At 48.6% G+C, this 18,264-nt stretch overlaps 1 long non-coding RNA gene across 1 annotated transcript; it reads left to right on the plus strand.

Annotated features, from left to right (window-relative positions):
* Window positions 1-914: 914 nt before the first annotated feature.
* LOC148473145 (uncharacterized) lies at window positions 915-12,460 on the plus strand. The gene is made up of 3 exons (XR_015873000.1): window positions 915-1,149; window positions 1,291-1,456; window positions 2,174-12,460. It is a non-coding gene; the product is annotated as an uncharacterized LOC148473145 (long non-coding RNA).
* Window positions 12,461-18,264: the final 5,804 nt, after the last annotated feature.

The raw sequence follows: 18,264 nt of genomic DNA on the forward strand, positions 1-18,264 counted from the left end.
AACCTACTGCCAGACCACACAGGCTGCGTAACCCTCTGGGGGCCACCAGACAAGATATTGGCGTAGGTGGCCGTTCCCGGCGCCACTACAGCAGGCGGCACTGGGGTAGGGAGACTACCAACAGGAGGAAGAGGGGGGGAAGGAGGGGGGGAACGGGAGGAGCAGGAAGAGAATTGGGGGGGGAAACCCCTACAGGCTGACCATTAACTGCCACCACTGAGTCAAGCGCTGCCTGCCTTGACTCCAGGTTCAACTGGTTAGCGCTAATTACATCAATGGCTGCTTTCACTCTGGCAGGCACATTGATGTTCCCAAATATTGACTCCACCACTGCAGATTCTCTCTGCCCCAGCGCACCACGATCTAAGGCTGGCAATCCCTGGGGTGTACCAAAACCACCCCCAAGATGGCTCCCCCCTGCTGCTGAGGACAATCCTGCTGACAGTGCTTTAGCATTGCCGCTGGCTCCTTTAAAATGGCCGCCGCCATCAATCGCAGACAGTTCCAAAGCATAATTTTCTATACCGTCCAAGTCCACAGCAAGATGGCTGCCGCCCGATGACAGCGCATCCAGCCCCTCCACGTCTTCAGCACGATCTCCCGCTACGCCCACAGTGCCCAGACTGGAGCCCACTGTTGCAGGCACGCTGAGAGATCTGGCCTCCGTGCCCGCCCCGCCGGTCCGCACCGGCCCTAAGGACGCAGCCTTTGGAGCCGGGGCACGAGCCGAAGGACCACAAGACGCTGCGGCAGTTCCCCCGGCAACGGCGTCCGCCGTCACCACAGCAACCGCCACGCCCCCCGCACCACAAGAGCCCAGCCCCGCCTCCAGGAGGAACGCCCCCCCCTTGCCCATTCGACGCAGCCACCGATATCCCACCTCCTCCAGCAGCCTCACCGCCGGGCGCCATCACCAGAGCTTCCCGCAGCGAATCCACAGCCGCCTCCTCCTTCTTAGCGTCCTCGCCGGCATCTACAGGATCAGGCCCAGGCACCGCCATCTTGGAAGCAGAACGAACTCCCGCGGCCTCCGCTCCTTCATCACCGATACCGGACCTCCGTCACCCGCGATCTCCACACCGCCAGGCCCCGGGGCCCCCACATCACCAGGGATCAGGACAGGAGCTCCTACAGCCGCACCAGAGTCAGGTACTAGACCTTTCTTCTCCCGTTTTAACAGTGAGATTCGGTCTCTCATCCTCTCTACTTTGCTCAGTAGCCCCTCTATTTCTTCATTCAGAGCAGGTTTTTCATAGCTACGAGCAGTATTTCTTTTCCTCTGCTTCACAGCTACCCAGGCCTGGGCTCGCCTCACCTCCTGCCGCAGCTCATCCAGGCTCAGGCCAAGGAATTCCTCCTCACCCTCTCCGGACGCCGAGGACAGCATCTCACCGCCTAAATCCATGTCCAGGTCCTGGGCATCAGGGCAGAGATCCCCTCACCACCATCCGGGCTGGTAAGCACGTCCGCGCTCCCCTGTGTTCCCTCACACAGAGGACCAGCATCCATAGGTTCAGGGGTATCCACGGTCACCTCCTGACGCCCAGTCAGGCCTTCATCCACCGGACTTGCCAGGCTCAGCCCCTGGTCACCGCAAACCTCACTGGGGGTGATCCGGGGGAGCACCACCACAGCTCTCCTTCGGCCCGGATCACCAGGCCCACCACCAGGCCCAGAAGCCTGGGAGGCATCTCCATCATCCTCCGGAGAGGACTCCATCCCTCCTGGGGAGCGGAATGAAATTGAGTCCCTGGCTTCAAAGATCCTCCAAAAGGCCCAGGAGCAGAAATAGACGTCTAACTCCTAGGTCTTCAATACATTGTGTGAAAATTTGAGATGTCTGTGTTTGCTACAAGAGGAGATATGGCAAATAATGTGTTTTTGCTGTTTCCATTGGTTTCAATGCATTTTGGCCTAAAACAAGCATTTGCTGTTTTCTCTTAAATGCAAAATGGGAGAAAAACCATTTCACATCACATTTGTTGACCTTGGTCATACTCCGTTTATTAAGGTATTGCAACACATGTATAGAATAAATAATACAGATAAAAACACAATACCCAATATGAAGATGCAAATTATAACCACAATACAAACTTAAACCTAAGTTAATCTTAGGCCACAGTCATTAACCAAGACTAATACATAATAGGGTTTTGTTTTTTTATTACAGAAACCAAACAGGCTATCTGCCATAACACTAAGTTGATCTGCGCAGCTGAACCATTCATACCACCATGACAAGACAACAGATACACCACCAATCCCACAACCACAAACCGTCCACCAACTTACCAACACTAACTCCATTGACATAGAGAAAGTGAGATACAGCACTTAGCTGCATGTAAAACCATTTCAAACAAAAAACAAGGACCAAAATCTACGGCAGGAAGTGAAGAATAGAAATCCTAAGTATGGACAAAGACAGGGTGTCAGCCACCCACTAAGGGGGTTTTAGGTGTCTCCACCTCCTAGACCACCCAACAGCATCCAACCTCTCTTTATCCATTTCCATCAGTACCTTAACCTCGTGAAGAACATGACCCACCACCTCTGCACAGGGAAGGATTTTGTTTCTCAAGGGAAGTAAACACCGTGCATTCCACGTGCAGTACCTAACCGCTAAGCTGACTAAGTAAATAGTGGTCAAATCATATCACCCATACCCTTTGAAAGCTCCATAGGCCCACTCAGGGTAACTCAGCTCCGAAAGACACGGGATACGTAAAGCCCTTGAGACCTGCTTACAAACCTTCACATTAAAGGGACATTTCAAGAGGAAGTGGTCCATTGTCTCCTCCCCTAGACACTCCTCACGTGGATAATCACGATCATTGGCACTCCGACTCTTGATATTTCCCCTCACGTAAAGCCTCCCTTGGAAGGAGAGCCAAGCAATATCCCTGAACTTCAGTGGAATTCTCTCCGATAACAACAGAGAGATCCCATCTGAGCGAACAATGCCTGGGCAGTCTTTTAGCGACAGCTGAGCACAAAAGTGAGAGCGTAAAATGCTTCTCCCCAAATGCTTCCTGGAGAAGGTTTTGACATCACTCACCGTCAACCCCCAACGCCTTGTCACCTTCAAGCACAGGATGACGCAGGCCGGGAGGTATCCACTCTGGACTCTGAGGGTTCTTACACGGCCATCATCATACCACAAATCAAGAAAGGGAGACACCCAGGCTCTAAAACTCTCTACCCATTGAGGGAGGCCGTCCACAAACAGACCACCAAGATTCATCTTGATAAAGGTTGTGGCAAAGAAAACCACCGGACTGACCATGCCTAGTCCACCTTCCTCCCTCAACCTGTAGGTTATCCCTCTCTTGATGATGTTCATCCTATTCCCCCACAAAAGAAGGAAGAACAGTGCGTTCATCTTGGTCCACAAAGACTCTGGCAAAAAGCATACATAACTGACATACAGAAAAATAGGGACCAGATAGGTTTTGCACAAGTGAATCCTTTCCCTGTAAGAAAACTTCCATTTCCTCCAGACTTGCACCTTCCTGGTAGCGTTTTCCAACCTACTATCCCAATTTCGGGTGGCATAATCGCCATGGTCAAATGTTATACCTAAGATCGTAATTTCAGGACTGGCCCGGGGAAGGCTGTCCGGAAGGCCAAATTCAGCACCTTCCTCCCCCATCCAGAAAGCTTCACACTTGTCCTGGATCACCCTTGAGCACGAGGCTTCAGAGTATTCTGAGATGAGATATTCCACATCACGCGCCTCTGCCTCTGAAGACAGGACTACCGTAACCTCAGCTGCACCCCTCTCACAGTGCCACAATCCATCCTCCTCACGAAGGGAACAATCGCGAACACATACAAGAGAGGGCTCAGGGGGCATCCCTGACGAACACCGGAGTCAACCTTGAAAGCAGGGCCCACCCAACCATTCACAAGTGGGAAGCTCTCGGCCTGGCAGTAAATAACACGAAGCCAATCAATCACCCTTGTTGGAATACCATACCACTCCATTATAGCCCACAAGTACTTGTGATTCACTCGGTCAAAGGCCTTGGACTGGTCCAATGCCAGTAAGTACTTACCCCACTTCTCAGCACGACACCGTTCCACGGCCTCCCGGACGCCAAGGACAGCACTAAATGTACTACGGCCCTTCACGGTGCAGTGCTGAGACGGAGACAGTACCAGCCCGGAAATTTCCATCAGCCTATTAAAGAAGATTTTTGCCAAGATTTTCCTATCTGTATTGAGAAGAGCGATGGGGCGCCAATTCTCAATACGAGATGGATCCTTACCTTTGGACAATAATATGAGGGCGGATGACCTCATGGAGGGAGGGAGCAACCCCTCACCCAGGCACTCATTATATACCTCCATAAGGCGAGGAGCCAGGATGTCTGAAAATACCTGATAAAACTCAGGTTAAACCATCTGGTCTTGGGGACTTTTTGATAGACAATCCGCCTATGGCTATCCTGACTTCCTCCACCGGCACATCATTACCCAAGGAGTCAAAAGAGGCATCAAGTCCTTTGAGCCCCAGCGTCTCCCTCAGAAAAGCCTCCATCCTCTCTCTGATGAGTGGCTGCTCAGCCAAGAGATCGGAGTAATATGACCCAATGACTCCCAAGATACCCTCCTTATCATCACGGAGAGTACCCTGATCATCACAGAGGCCTCTGATCTCCCTCAAATCGACCGATCTTCTGCAACTCTGGTAGGGATCAGGCGAGTGGTACTATCCCTCTCCAGAACCAAAGAAGCCAGACGACTATACTGAAATTCCCTTAGCTGAGCCTTCACCCGGGAGATTTCCCCACCATCTCCACCCTCAGAGATCAAGAAATTCAATTCTTTCCTCAATCTGTGGACGATGCACCTTTTTCTCAAGTTCCTCCGGGCTATCAGCCTCTGAAAGAACCCCCGAGTCCTCTTCTTCAATACCTCCCACCACTCCGACCTACTCCAGCCAGCCTCCAGAAGTGACTCCTGTGATTGAAAGAAGTCTCTAAAAGACTGACTGACCCTCTCCTCCTTCAGAATTCAAGCGCCATAGGCCCCGTCCTTTCTGAGAAGTCTCTGAAACATTCAAAGTAACAGATGGAAAAACGTGGTCGGAGAATTCTACCGGCTTCACCTCTGGAGGCAAAGTTTTCGAAGACTCCTTAACAAAAAACCTGTCTATCCTAGATCTACGACTACCACAAAAGTATGTGAAACCCGTGAGGTCCGGAAAATGGCGAACATGCACATCAACCAGACCAGCCTCTCTAACCATACCTACTAAAAAAATTGCATCATAGCCCAGAGATGACCTGGCACCTCCCCTGTCTTTGAGCCTAACGACAGTGTTGAAATCGCCACCAAAGACAATCTGCTGGGCCGTAAAAAGAAACGGTTTTATTAATCCAAAAAGGCACTTCCGATCCCAAGCCGACTGCGGTCCGTAGACGTTAATCAGCCTAAGATCTTGCCCCCTTAGATTAATGTCCAAAACCATGCACCTACCTACCTGCAACTCTATAATTCTGTGTATGGTTACCATACCGGTAAAAAGAACCGCCACCCCACCGTACGGCTCGGCCGCAAGAGACCAGAAGGACGGACCACGCCTCCACTGAGCTTTCGCCCTATGAAGAGTGGTCAAATCCCCCACATGAGTCTCCTGCAAAAACAAAAAATCAGCATCAACCGTGCTGAAAAAATCAAAGGCCATAAAACGAGCACACTCGGAAAGAACGGAAGCCACATTAATGGTGGCGCATCGTATGGGTTGGGGAGCCATATGTCTGAATTATAAAAGGTAGGACTACAACTCACTTTCTCTTTATCTGACGATCAGAATCCTCATCTGAGGAGACTGATCGCTTACACGTTACCCCAAAAGGAAGATGGCCATCACCCGACAAAGACACCTCTTCCAACTCACCCTCCACCACATTCACACCATCAGCTGCAGAGGCCAAAGCCTCACCCTGTGGGTCATCTGACCCTCCAATTCCAGACCCCCCACCCTCACTCACCTCCACAAGCGGAGGTGGACCAGGATCTGGGGCCTTTGGAGCTGCCGAACCACCTGACAAAACCTCCGGAGGATCCCCACCTGGATCTTCTACAGAAGACCCTCCAGGATCACCCGAGCCAACATCCATAAATTCCGGAGTTTCCTCCACTACTTTCACCTCCTCGGTCTCCTGACCTATGACCATCTCCTGGCACATCTCCACCACTACCTCCACGTCAGGCTTAGGCCCCTCAATATATGGATCCCATACACCATGCTTCTCACCAGAATCCTCCTGCTCACCGGTAGACTTATCCAAAGCCTTCCCCCCCCTCCTCCTTGGTCTACCCCTCTTAGGCCTGGCCTCCTCAATCAATTTATCCACAACCTCCTTGCACACCTGAGGCACCTTTTTTGATCCCTTTTGCTTCTCTTTCCTCTTAAGGGATTTAGCAACCTTGCTAGGAACCACGCTCACTTCCTTAGCAGTAACCACATCCTCCTCCCTCTCGTCATCAGATGAAAGAGCCTCGAACCTGTTGGAACACACAACAGTATCCCCTAGAGGAGACACCCTCTTTGCACCACCCTTCACTGCGGTAAACGGTACCTCTTTAGGAACTGAACCCACCCTCACTGAAACAGCCCTCCCCACTTTTTCACTCTCCCCAGTCCTACCATCCCCCTCTTGGTCTCCCGCTACCAACATTTTGCCCTTTGCAACAGTGGAGATATTCTGACTCCCGCCCCCTCCTGTCTTTCCTGGTGAAATTCTTGCCGACCTCTCCAATCCCTTAGCAATTTCCGCAATCACCTCTAAGTTTGCGGCCAGCTCCTGCGCTGTACCCAGTTGCCCAGTCTCTGCAGGCTCATCATCCTCATCATCCCTCACTGCCCAACGATCACGACGACTGGGCCCATCGTTGTGCTGAGCCTGTGAGCAACGACTATATGGATGACCCGACTCACCACACAGATTGCTCTTCACATTTGAACAATCTCTAGGCCCATGGCCCTGTTTCCCACACATCGTGCATAGAATCACTGGACAGTCCCTAGAAAAGTGCCTAAAACTACCACACTTGTGGCAAGTGCGCGGCTGCCCAGGATAAAAACACTGCAATCTGTCTCTGCCAATGTACGCAGCAGCCGGAATATTCTGAGTGTCCATGTCTGACTGGATAAGACGTACATATTATGAATAGGCACCTCCCCACACCCCCCTCGTATAGTCAATCTTTTCCAGGTCAGACGACAGAGGCATACAGTGTCTCGACAACCAGTACAAAATATCAGCCTTCGGCAGCGACTCCTTCCTTACCAAGACCGTCACCTTCACCCTATCCTGCTTGGTTAAGGCATGGGTACTATAGTTGGAAAAAGGCGCTTGGGATTTCTTCTGCTCCCATATTGCGGTAAACGCCTGTAAACCCCTCAGGGAGATGAAACTAACGTCATAGTCTGGTGTACTCACTGGGTGTATGCAGGCATAAACGTCTTCAGCCCTGAAACCTTGTTCAAAAATCATCCCCAGGAATGTCGCTTTATCAGGAGGCAATCCCTCACCTATCCACTTAAACTGTATCACATTCCTCCTTTTTGCAGGAGCACCAACACCAGCGCCCATGGTAAAGAACCTTGTAACTGGCGGCGCCTTGCTACCCACAGCACTTGCATATGACACAGGACCAGGCTTACTCACAGGTTGCTGTCCAGATGTTGACGGCACAGGCTGCTCTCTCCCACCACCCACACCATTACCACCACCCACAACCGTAGGAGCTACATTGGCAGATTCATCGGCTGCAGATACACTAGAACACACTGAAACAGACCCTTTAGGAACAGTAACCTTTGACAAAGAAGCATGTACATCAGAAGTGACTTTTACATTGGCATTATCACCCACATTGGAACCACCTGGTTTCACCTGCACCTCATCCGGACTGACAGCATTCCCTTGCACCTTAGTGCCAGTAACTGCAACTTTATAAACACCTCCCCCCTGCACAGATTCTCTCCTCTCCTTGTCAGCCAGGATCAAGTCCAGCGCAGCCAATGACCTGGCAGGCACATCCAGGTTGCCATAAATGGTGTCCATAATAATGGATTGGCCTTTATTTAAAGAGTTCTTGTCCAGGGCAGGCAACCCTTGTGCCAAAACACCAGTCCCCTGCACCTACATAGCCTCCACCTCCTCCACCGCCGTGAGCAGCTGCGTATCTGTTATCACTCTCTCCTCCGCATCCACAGGTGCACAGCCAGAGCCTGCCCCTGCTAACTGAGAGGGAGAAGTGACCACCGGACCGCCCGCCTGCTCCAGCCCTCCACCCTGCTACCCAGGCTCCGGTCCTGCCTCGGACAAAGCAGCGGAGGACACCCCCGTCACCATGGAAACACTAACAGCCGTTTCCATAGCAACGGCCGCGCCCCCCTCCCCATCACGTGCACAAGCCGGCTCCCTCCGCTGCAGTAACTCAACCTGACTCATCATCGGGGCCGTCCTCCGAGCCAGATCGCCCTCCGGAACCAACTCCACCACCTTCCGCTCCGCACCACTCGGGTCCAGCTGCACGGCAACCTCCGGCTCCGTTCCGATCACTGAGCCGCTCGGCGCCATCTTGGGTATGACATCAGCCGGCGCCATCTTTGAAGAGGGTAATCCACACTGCTCCTCGGGTGAAGCTGGAGCCGACGCCATCTTTGTAGAGGACCTCCGACCCTCTTCCTGTCCCGAGCTGCAGTGTTAGGTAGGGTTAACACAAGCACTGTCCCAGAACCAGCAGAGGCAGACGCCATGTTTGGAGAGGCTGATTCCAACGCCACACTTGTATCCGCTTGCTCCGGCTCCATCTTGGGGGAGACTTGCATAGGAGACAGGACTTTGGGCTGTAGTTTGAAAATAGCAGGTTTCAAGAGGCTCCTGCCCCCAGCCGACGTCATCTTGGACGCAGCCATCACCTGCACAGAACCTCTTCCGCCCCCACCAACAGCCGCCATCTTGCTTGTAGTTTTTTTAGCCTCTGTACCCGCGGCTATCTTTTTGGATCCAACCTGTTTTGACACAGGTGAACCGGCATTTTTTCCAATCAGCGCCATTTTGGACGCCATTTTGGGCCCTGGGGGGACCCCCTTCTGGGCCCCGAAGCCAGCCTCCTGCACCCCGCAACCTGTCGAGACCACCACCACTGGACTGGGCATCGCCTCCGGTAAGCCCTGCAGTAAAGATAAGCGGTTTTTGTACTTAAGAATTAGGGGTTTCAGGTCCGCCAGCTCCAACCTAATAGTCTCCTTCTCCCCCGCTGTACAGTGCTCACGCTTCCTCCGTGCACTGACCTTAGAACCAAGTCTCTTTAGCTCCTGATGCAGGCCCTCCACATCCAGAGCCTTGAAAGCCGCATCAGTGAGCTCCGGCTCCTCCGGCTCCAGCACACCCGGCGGCGCCACGCTCATCAGCTCCTGAGCGTCTGGGCAAAGCTCTTCTGCACTAAAAGGCAGATCTTGCAGAGTTAACTCCATGTCCTCTGAAGCATCTTCACTCCCCCCGATCTCCTTTAGTTTAAGAGCTCCCTGGCGCTGTATAAGGCTCTCCTCCACCCGGGTCACCATTACCACAGGCTGCAGGCTTCCACCACCTCGTTCCTGGGTCCCAAATAAAGTATTAACCCCATGATTAGGGTCTCCAGGGACACTGTAAACACAGGGGTCACCATCATCCTCCTCCCCAGACCCCTCCATCCTCCTGGGGAGGGCTTTTAGGCAAGTCTCTGGGCTGCAAAAGATCCAAAGGCCGAGGAGCTGTAAAACACACGTCTGCCCTGGGTCTTGGTCTTCAACACATTGTTTGAAATTTTGAGCTTTCTGTGTTTACTACAAGAGGAGATATGGCAAAGTATGTGTTTTTGCTGTTACCATTGGTTTCAATGCATTTTGGCCTAAAACAAGCATCTGCTGTTTTTTCTAAAACGCTACTTGGGAGAAAAACCATTTCACATCACATTTGTTGGCCTTGGTCTTCAACACATTGTTTGAAATTTTGAGCTTTCTGTTTTTACTACAAGAGGAGATATGGCAAAGTATGCTTTTTTGCTGTTTCCATTGGTTTCAATGCATTTTGGCCTTTAACGAGCATTTGCTGTATTTTCTAAAACGCAACTTGGGAGAAAAACAATTTCACATCACATTTGTTGGCGTTGGTCTTCAACACATTGTGTGAAATTTTGAGCTGTCTGTGTTTGCCAGAAGAGGTGATATGGCAAAGAAAGCATTTTTGCTGTTTCCATTGGTTTCAATGCATTTTTTTGTGATATCTCCTCTTTTAGCAAACACAGACAGCTCAAAATTTTGAACTGTCTGGCTTTGGCAGGTGCTTTGCACTTTTGTTGGCAGCACAGTCCATGTCGTCGTCTCCAGCATCGGCTGATGGGTCTGCTTTTGCGTGCTTTCAGTTTGCAAGGGTTTTTAGGCCCTGGTGCTGTGACTTTGGTTTTTTCCTTATATGTCTATGAATGTGGCTATGGATTGTGTGCCTGTTATTCATTCTTCCTCCTCTGCAGGTTTTGCTGCGGCTATGACCTCTGCTGACCAGATCAATGATGTGTTCTGTTGATTTGTTTTCAATTTAGGTAGAACTCTAGATGATATAGCCTGTTAAGTAAGGTATTAAGTATGTCTGAGGACCCTCCATTCCATGGGCAGGCTGATCTAGGTTCACCTACTAGCAAATGCTGAATAAAATTTCTTGTTAATTAGTATACAGTACCACTCTTCTACCTCTAGAGAACAACATAACCCTGTATGTGACACTATTATTAATGCAATGTTTCAATAGTGGATTACACTTTGGAGAGTGTCATTGTGTTAATATTATTTCATATAGCTGATGCTGTGAGCATTGAAGATAATTCCCCTTGGGGGCTACTCTCCACTCAGAGGTTCACACTGCACACCAGATGTCAATACACATCAACGCCATTATGCACATAGCAGGAGGTACGGCTGCAAAATAAAAAACAATGTATTGCTAACTGCCTAAATAGAAACTAGCTTGGCCATTTTAACATTAAAAGGATATATAGGTGTCCATCATACTGGGTCCATTTGACATACATTTTGCATCCAAGATGCTTTTTCAAAAAGCAGTTTGCAAATTGGAAAGATCCATGTCGTGTTTGCATAAATTGCATAATTTCCTACACCCCTCTGCATAAATTAATTGTGATATATGTGTCTGGTCTGATTTTAATGGGGCCAGAATTTGGTCACAGCCAGGGCACAGCAATAGGGACTTACAGCCTTTACAGATGCCGCCTGGTCATCTGGTAGGGCTTACTGAGATTGGTCATGGTGTGCTGCTCCTTGGCCATTGGCATGGGTCAGGGAAGGTTTGACCATACACTTCTGCTGGAGCTTTTCCTGATCATAGTGGCCATGTAGCTTTTGGGTGAGTGTCTCTGTAACTCTAGCATAGTATTTTGGCGCGACAACCTTGGTGTAGTTCAGGCTGTTAACCATCAGTGAGTGTCTTCCTTGCCAGTTCTTTAGTGGCTTGCTAGGCTAGTTTTGCACTACTTAGTATGCAATGTCAGTTTTCAGGCTAAGCAGGTCCCTAGAGTTGATAATATCATTGCAGACGCGCTTTCTAGGTTTCACTAGGGGTGCTTGCTAGCATTTTTTTGGTGTGCTATCCAGGGGTTTAGACTACTTGTTTTCAGGGGTTTCGAGGGATTTTTATTTTTCCTATGGAGGCAACAAATAGTGTCTCTATAAAAATAGAAAATATCCTAGTAGGTTTTGTTTTTACCTAAATCCTGGTTGGCAGGCTTGTGTTTGTTACTAACATCATTAATGTTGTTTTATGTTGTCATGTTTGCAGTTTGCAGGTGTGCCTGGTGTGGTTTGAAAGTTGTGTCTAAGGTCTACGGTGTGAATGTTTGGTTGGCCTAAAGTGGGGATCATGCACTTGGGTGGAAATGAGGGCAGAGTTGTGGTTCATCGTGCACTCAGGATCAAAGATGTGCATTTGTTTAGGTCTGATGGGGATCATTTGTCAGAGGTAGTTTTGCCTATGTCTGTGGAGGTGTTGTTTAAGGTGATGGTGGAATTGGTTTAGTTGTTTGGTGGCGGGCTGCGGCTTGAGTTGCCTTGCTTTGGCAGAAAGAACAAGAGTGTGTTTTTAGTTATACAAATTAGATGGGTGCACTCTCCTTGTTCAATGATAGGCCAGAAACATCCCTACTGGGAAATGACAGCCCATCCGAGCGTGCTTTTTGCTGGAGAGTTGAACACCAATGGTGATGTGTTTGGTCTGTGTGTGTTTTGTGGGAGTGTCCGTTCTTTTATTTCCACCACCATACTAACTTTAAGCTCACAATCAATTTCAATGGGCAACATCTAATTATCTAATTTGATAGCCCAAATTCAATATTTTATTAATAATCTGATGTCAAATAAATTTGACCTTTAATGTAAATCCAACTCCTGTTGTCCATGTATTTATTTTAGATAAGTTTTTAGTTGTGTTAAGTCTGTAAGGTATAGTGCACATATCAACCATAGGGAGTTTAGTAACTGGGTGTGGGTCTTTGCAAACTCTCCACAGTGTATGAAGCATTTCTTGTATTGACCCTCTGGAGAGACTCACCTGTACATTTCCCACACTTGCCAACTCTCCCTGATTGTCAGGAAGACTCCCTGAAATAGCAGCAATCTCCCTGAAGAGTCAAGAAATCTCCCTGATTGCACCTTACCCCCATTATGTAGCTGTTATATTAAACAAAAACAACATAGATATATTTACATTCAAATGGGATCTAGTATAATTTCCCTGCATTGGGTATAAGGCACAATGATCCCTATGGCTACATGTATTTTCTGAAAATAATGAGTGTGTTTTCATCAAGTAGATCTTACTAACTGCTCTGAGGCTCATCTACATTTGGATGTAAGTCAATTTATGACATGCCTCTCAGATGTAGCAATAAAAGCCCACTTTAGCGCATGGTCATTGGGTTACTTTCACAATCTCCCTGAAATGCTTTTTCAAAAGTAGGCAAGTATGACATTTCTCAATTCTAGGGTTCACCAGCACTGCCCTCCTCAGCCCTGGATAAGATACAGCTGGTGCCAGACAGTGCTTACACATCACCAGGAGGCCAAGTTAGACAATTGTTTGCAATTTCTGGGCGCTGTGTTTTTTCAGGTTGCTCAAGGGCAGATTGTGTTTTTGGGCTGTGGGGAGAGTTTTCTTTGGGCCTCCAGAGAGGGTTTTATTTCCATGTAAATGCAGCTCCCTGGGTGGGCTCAGACAAGATGAGAGAGTAAAATGGGGTGGGGAGAGCCAGGAACACAGAGCAAGACAATAGACTGTGCATTGAAGATGGTTGTCTAAGAGAGGGGGTCCTTTGAGAGAAGAAGGCCTACTATGGGGCATATTCAATTACCCGTGGGACTTCTCCCGCGAGTAATTGGGTGAAGGTCCCGCGGCGCGGGGTTAAGCTATTCAATAGAATAGCTTTTTCCCTGCGTCAAAAAACCAGACTTTCACGCGAGAACACACTGATTCTGCGAGAACTGCGGAATCAGTGTGTTATTCTTGCTCGCGCGAGGCCGAATAGGGTGGCCTCACACTGATTTTACCTCGCACCTACATGAGGTGCGAGGTAAAATCAAACAGCGGGGACTCACGCGCGGGGTCTCAGGGACACCCGCGCATGGAATCCCCACTAAATGAATCCCGTCCAGTGCGCCAATTAGCCACGTGGTAAACCCCGCGGCTAATTGAATATGCCCCTAAGAGTGAGGTCCAGGCTCTGTCAACACAGATGACTTTGGACCTGGTCATGAAATTATTCTAAATTCACTGTGAATCAGAAGCAGTCCATGGCCATGATCATTGTTGCCTGCAACGAGTTCACAATTATAGCCAGGAGCATATGATGGGCGTTGTAATGCACCTAACTACACACATTGTGGGCTGATATATAGTGGTGGCAGCAGAGTTTATACATATAGAATAGTAGTGGTGGTATGACAGTGTAATTAGGGGTCTCATGGGGCTCCCGTTAGTTTAGACTACTCAGGGGCACATCCGTTCACTGCGCAGGAGAAAGAACGCAGTGGAAGTCACTTTTGTTGGAGGCTGCTGTTCCATACAGAGCCACGCCAGTTCCTAGTGCCCATTGGCTCCTGTATTTAAGAAGGCAGCACAACAACGCTAACATATTTATCAATTAAATTAGCCAGCACCCAGGCCTTCTTGGCTGTCCAGGCCCGGTATGGGAGTCAGTCACTGTTCCCACTAGCAACTGTGGCACCCTTCCTTTAAAACAGCAGGCGGTTCATCTCTGCCGTCCCGTCTGATGCAGGTACTTCACAGTGATTGATGGCATGGCTCAGTGCATTGTAACTTTTGGCACATCACAGTGCCAGATGGCAGGGGAAAAATACTACTATGGAGGTGTCTTTCCATGACCAGGGATTGTGCAGAGTTGGTTGATATTTGCTGCAGGCCTCATTAGATCTTGATGAGTGCCTGTATTCTAAAAATCAAGCATGTTCCCAGCACTACACAAATGTAGATTGAAAGATCTACAGTAAAAAGGTAGGTCAATAGGTCGAATGGGACAAAAGGTCAACACACTAAAGGTCGACATGTAAGAAGGTCGACAGGTTCAAATGGTCAACAGGGTCAAAAGGTCACTATGCATATGGTTACCAAAAAAATGGTCTACACATTTTTTTTTTTTAATCTTTACCCTAATACTCCCCTTGGTACCTAACCATCAGGGTAGGTGCCTAACCCTCCCTCCTGGTCTCTAACCCTAACTGTCAGGGTAAGTGCCTAACCCTAACACTCTGTTAAGTGCCTAAGACTTAAAAAACAAACAAAAAAATTGTCAACCATTTTTGTGTCCAATATTTTCATGTCAACCTTATAGATCATGTCAACATTCTTACATATCGACCTTTAGTGTGTTGACCTTTTGTCCCTGTCGACCTATTGACTGTCTAACATCTGGTGTCTATCTAGACATTGTCTACCTTTTTACTGTAGATCTTTAGACCGGATCACCACTACGCCTAATAGTGTGTGATGCATGTCCTAGTCTGTCATTTAGATGTAGGATGGAGTGCATTTCATATGCAAGGAGTTAATTAAACACCCGAGCCTGTGGGTGTCGGCTTCTGGATAAGAGGCTAGTTGTTTAGTGAAGTAGTGTTGTGGGGTGGGGTTAGGTTTGGTTAGCCTATAGGAATGGCAGGGGGTGGGTCAGTGATATTTCAGAGTTGCTGCTTGGCAGCCATTTCTTAGAAATTTCTCTGGTCGGCTGTTTGAGCAGGTGCTGTGATAGTGACAGGAAAGCTTATATGTATTATCTCTGTCTACTTCTATGGCATTTATCTCAAGAATAATCACCAGGAATGATGTCATGTAAATGTATATATATGTATATGTATCAACATGGTTTCTAGGCAGTGTCCTGTATTTGACCTGTAGGAATACAAGGTTTGGAGGAGATTTGACTTCCTGGAACCAGGCATCTAGATAACCATCTCTTATCTCTACAGGCCATAAAGTTTGGGGAGAGATACATCCTTAATGCAGATGGTCAGACCTGGTCAAACCAGGTCATGGGCTATAAAATCCTTTAGGAGGGAGATGACAGGAATGTAGGGTATGTTACACTGTTTCAAGACCCCCTACTTCCTATAGACAATATGGAAGGGTGTGGCCAATTTATTAATGCCCAGTGTACAGCAATGAAAGAGTGAAAAACCCAAAGGTGGGGGCTAGTGCAGCTGTGAAGGTATAACTATGCATCTCCATCAGTGATAAGTGTTCTTGTGCCCAAGGAGAGTCCAAGACGACTGGCCTGAATCTAATGCTCCTGTGTCTCCTTCACAACTGAGTCTAGATGTAAAGACTCTGGGTTCTTTTTAATTCCTTTTATTTTCTGAAACTTATTTGTGATATTTGTATTGTCCATATTTGTACTACCTTTTTCTGTAATCAATAACCTTGAAAATATTTTTCAGATTAAACATTTTTAATCCAGTGTATTCTCCGTGTTCTTGTCGAATTCACAAGCCTGTAAGGTCAAATCTACATACTTATATGTAAGTGAGTGTGCATATTGAGATTTGAGGGGAGAACCTAACGACTCCCGTTAACTTAGTTGGTGGTGGCAGTACCGTGTTAGACTAACAGCACATGCTAAGGTAACCATAAGTCACTGTTGGCGATTCTCAGATTGAGGAATCTGGAGAATCGGCCGGCTGGTCGTGACAAATTGGTGGCAAGTGGTGGGATGATGATTATTTTTGTTTTTATCACAAGAACTTAAGTGAATTAATGGTGTGTGATTCTTGAGAGAAACTACATCATAAATTCACTGGAGAAGAATGCTCAAGGTTTATATTTTAAATGTACATACATAGCAAATAGTTTCTGTTCCTTTCCCCCCTTGTTTTTCTTTTCTATTTGTCAATTAGTTTGAGGTCCAGAATGACCACAGAGTACCTACAACAGAAAAGGGATGACCTTGTGGCCATGTGTATGGAGAGAAACATTGCCTGGAAGGGCCAGAACAAGGATCGACTTTCCTACTTACTCCAAGTGGTGGATCAGAATCTTGCTGTTGAAGGTGGCCAGACAATGGACAACCCTACTGCAGAGGCGCAATCTGTACTGGACCTTACAACAGATGCCAAGCAAGGGTCGGACACATCTGCTGGGTCAAGTGAGTCTGCACTAGAGAGTTACCTTCAAACTGCTGCCAGGCATATGAAGGGCGGGGACACTGCCACAACTCTGCAGCTGATGCAGCAGTTCCAAACGTCTGCAGACAGGGAAGCTTCTGCACACCGAGCTGACCAGGAAGCGGAAGTTGCCGAGCGGAAGGCAGTCCGAGAGGTTGAGGCTGCAGAGCGCCAGGCTGAGTGAGTGTTCCAGCTGGAGATGGCCAGACTCCACGGACAGAATGCCACCTGTGAACCGGGTAGGAAAAATCCCTGGCATGATCAATTTCCTGTATTGGAGAAGGATGGCGACCTCGATACGTTCCTGAGGGGGTTTGAAAAGACTTACTGACAGTTTGCACTGGACGTCAGTGAATGGGCGAGTTATTTAACCCCTGGGCTGAGAGGAAAAGCATTGGAAGTGTTTGCAGATCTTCCCCAGGAACTGGATGGTGATTATGCTGCGATTAAAAAAGCCTTATTACAGCATTTCAACATCACCCCTGAGGCTTATCGACAAAAGTTCATAGACTCAAAGCGCAGTCCATCTGATACCTATGCGGGACTGTTAGCACAATTGTCAACCCTGTTGCATCAGTGGGTTGATGGATTGCAGGTAATGGACTTTGACCAAGTAAAGGACCTTATTCTCCAGGAACAGTTCCTCGCACTGTGTCCAGCGGAGGTCAAAGAGTGGGTCCTGGATCAGGATCCCAGAACATCTCAGGAGGCTGCCAGCCTGGCAGACAAGTACACCAGCAGTGGTGCTTCTCTGGTGAAGAAGAGCTGGGGGATGCCAGGACAAGTGGCATGAAAAGAGAGACGACCCCAAGGATCACCCCCGCGGTACCCTGCAAAGCCACCTGTTGCTGCACCTTTGGGGGAGCGGGAGGAAAGCCTGTTTTGGCAACTGGCCACAAGTGTTTTACGTGCAATGAGATGGGGCACATCAGTGTCAATTGCCCCAAGAAGAAAGGACCAACACCCTCTCCTGTGAGTAGCCCAGCAGGGAAACCTGTGCCAGCCATCCTGTGTGTCCAAGGACACTCCAGGGACAATCTACAAGCAGTCCAGGTAGGACACCAGGTTGCACTTGGGCTATTAGACTCTGGCTTAGACCTGACTCTCATCCACCCAGCCTTAGTGGGCCCCGAGGATATTATTCCAGGGAAGACTATTACTGTGCAGGGAGTGGGTGGGGTGCACCCAGAGGTGCCCATGGCTCGTGTGTATCTTGACTGGGGAGTTGGGAGAGGTATCCGGGATGTTGGATTGCTGGACAATTTACCTGCTACAGTACTGTTGGGGTGTGATTTGGGGAAAATGCAAACTAAATATGTAACTGAGAATTATGTTGTAAATGATGCAAAGGTACAATCTAACCCAGTTTTTTCCCAGGTGACCCCTGCTGAATAACCCAGCAGGAGTACAAATGAATGTGATTGTATCAGTGATGTACAAAGTGCTGTTCTAGCAGATAACCCTTTGCAGTTCCACAGGCTGGAGTCTGGTCAGTCAGAAATGGGTCTAATGGTGTACCC

Source organism: Taudactylus pleione, unplaced genomic scaffold (genome assembly GCF_031769625.1).
Source record: "Taudactylus pleione unplaced genomic scaffold, aTauple2 ptg000962l, whole genome shotgun sequence".
Classification (NCBI taxonomy): Eukaryota; Metazoa; Chordata; class Amphibia; order Anura; family Myobatrachidae; genus Taudactylus; species Taudactylus pleione.